General features: G+C 33.5%; 1 long non-coding RNA gene across 1 annotated transcript; it reads left to right on the top strand.

Annotated features, from left to right (window-relative positions):
- Nucleotides 1–1,169: 1,169 nt before the first annotated feature.
- LOC113338298 lies at nucleotides 1,170–1,998 on the top strand. The gene is made up of 2 exons (XR_003354715.1): nucleotides 1,170–1,309; nucleotides 1,638–1,998. It is a non-coding gene; the product is annotated as an uncharacterized LOC113338298 (long non-coding RNA).
- Nucleotides 1,999–3,047: the final 1,049 nt, after the last annotated feature.

The raw sequence follows: 3,047 nt of genomic DNA, 5'->3' as shown, positions 1-3,047 counted from the left end.
AATACAAATTTAAGGGTAATTCTTGTCATTTAAAATAAAATAAAGATATAACAGGAAAATAAAATATCAAATTAGGATGGGATTACAACTTATGCTTCAAAAGCTCCTACACCTTAACTTTTAAAAGTTGGAGAATTTTAAAAATGTTTTGCATAAAAAACACTTTATAACAATTTTACCAAACATTAAGTTGTAAAATTATTACTATAATAGATATTTTTTAAAAATGTATTTGGGAAAAAGAAAACATTACCAAACTCAACCTTAATCTATGTAAATTCACGGATTGTTGTGAGTTCCATTTCATGTTAATTTGTAATATTTTGTTTCCTCCCTCATGCTCTTTTTCTAATGAATGGTATGGTACTGCAGACAATGAAAATGTCCAACACCAAGATTTACATAATGCAAGTTAATGAGATGCCATACTAAGAGACATGCAATGCTAAGAGAGGTAATTATCTCGTGGATGTAGGCAAAAACCGAACATAATTTCGTGCATTGATTGTTAACTTAGTTGCACTTTCTTTATCATCTTACTTTTTATTTGTCTAACTTCATTATTTTAGCAATCTGCATACTTGGAATGCACCTTTTATTACCTATTTACCGGTCCAACTGACGTGTCTATATTATTGTGTATATGATCCCCTGAGCTGTTAATATCACGTAAACTCATGGGAAATATGGTAGTCACATCTCGAATTAGGTTTAGTAATATGCAAATTTGACTGTGTGTGTTTAGCTACCACTCCTTGTATGAACAGTGTAACAATGGCGCGGGAAATGCACTTGAGTGCCCTTAGTGTTGAAGACTTGAAGATGTGGAGACAACCCCTCCACAGGTAATCTGCCACTAAAGGTCCAAAACCTTAGCACGTGTTGTCGTCAAAGTTACCAGTTAAATCTAACCTGTAGAAACAAACTAACCTAGTACCGCCGAGTGCCGACTGTATGAACACAAATTGGCTGTGAATGGGTGTAGCAGCCATTATATTTGATTTTTGAGTCGGTCATTTGCATTATTGAAACGTACGGGGCTTGGTTTGGGACCCCCTTCTTTATCATTTTGTTGGATAATATTCTCCACTAAATATTATTGGACTTTGTAGTTTGAATGTCATGCTTCTTTTCCCTTTTATAAATAGGGCTCTTTCTCTATTCCAATTCATATATGCTGCCTCTTCCTAAGTTGCTTAGAAAATGGGTACAAAAAACGTCAAGGTCTTCATCTGGATGAGTCTGGTAGTTGGTCTTCTCCTAGTGTCTTGTGAGGTTTCAGCTGTTAAGGACTTGGCTGAAAATACACGTAAGTTTTTAATTTATCATTTTTAAATGCAAATGTTGTCCATCCCCTGTGTTACGTACGACCTTAATGCGTTTTTCAAGAACAACGATTCTTAACAAACGGAGATTATACACCAGTTAAAAACCGCCTGAAACATATTATTTTTATTTTATTTTTTTAATATCTGGGCCCGTTTTTTAAGGGACGCGCAGGTGTGGGGGTGGGTTTTCCTCTCGGTTTTCTTCGTTGTGTATAAAGAATTTTTGTTTTAAAAAAACATCTTAATTTGATTTATTTATATTATGAAATTATTCAATATTCTGACTGTTGTCTCATTTTTTTGCAATAGAGGTGCAGACAACGGAGAACAATGGAGTAAAAGACCGTAGATACGGGGTATCTCTTGTTGGTAGGCTGTGTGGTTCAAAAGGTTGTTGTGAATTTGCAGAAGGTCCTAGGAATGGTTATGTTTGCACAGGATGTTGCAAATAAATTTGCTGCGCAAACGGAAGCTTCAAAATGTTCTGTCAAACTACTACTCTACTGGTTCTCTAGACAATCCTAAGCCTTGTCAAATGAATATGTATTAATATATGCGATTCACAGTGATTTATCATAATCAAGTATCATTATGTACGACCGCAAGTACTTGTCAATTTTATGTATATATTACTATTATACTATTATAAATGGAACTCCCCTTAGCTGTAGATGAATAGTGTTTTGAGGCTGTAAATTTAATTTGGACCATTTTGCCCCTATTCCATACAGATGCAAGTGATAAGCAATAAATAATATGAGGTATATGAGTAATTTGGTTTATTGGGAAATTACCATGCGATAGTAGATGCTAATTTACCGACAAAACTCAGGTAATGGACCCGGATCCAACTTGCACGTGCGGGATACTTGTGTATAAATAAAAGGAAAGGGCGTGAGAAGCTAAATATCGGTCTTTCCATTTTACCTTATATTTACCTGGCTAAATTGGGGCCTATGCCACTTAATTGGGGCCTATAGCTAGATGAAAAAATAGGATCATTAAAAAGTAATTCATAGAAACCCCTTAACCAACTATTTTCTTAATGGCTAATTTATTCCTGATTAATTAGTGTTAATTCAGGTGATTAGTGGTAAAGTATAGTGTTAGATGTGAAATTAACTTGTGTTAATTAATCATCTGAACATGCAAATTTTTGAAAATTTGAAACTTTTTGAAAAACACCAACTCAGAATCGGTATGTGTTGTCAAAAACATATACCGATTGTAACCTCAAAAACATACAAAGATTTTTTGAAACTAGCTTCTACCCAGAATCGGTTTATATGGACATGAAAATCAACCGATTATCCATAATCGGTTTATATTGGCATGAACGTAAACCGATTGTGAGTAAATTTTCTCTTTTTTATCTGTGAATTATGTGTTGTTAAACATGAAATAAAATTAAAATTCATTCTATATCCGAGTTAATGAAATGAAATCGAGTATGATTTCATACTCATTTTATGATCGAGTATTAACTGGTAAAAAGAATGGGTTAACTAGAATCGGTTTACACGCTACATATGTAAAAACTGATTCCTGACATAGCACAACATGAATCGGTTTATAAGAATGCTCATATAATCCAATTCTAACAAAAAAAAGATACAAAAAGATTGAGAACAACAATCGGCTTACTCGACACACATATAAAATCGGATTCTAACATTATACATCAACAATCGGTTTTTATAAGTGCTAATGTAATCCGAT

Source organism: Papaver somniferum, unplaced genomic scaffold (genome assembly GCF_003573695.1).
Source record: "Papaver somniferum cultivar HN1 unplaced genomic scaffold, ASM357369v1 unplaced-scaffold_19, whole genome shotgun sequence".
NCBI classification, from domain to species: Eukaryota; Viridiplantae; Streptophyta; class Magnoliopsida; order Ranunculales; family Papaveraceae; genus Papaver; species Papaver somniferum.
This window is presented reverse-complemented; position numbering and strand designations above follow the sequence as displayed.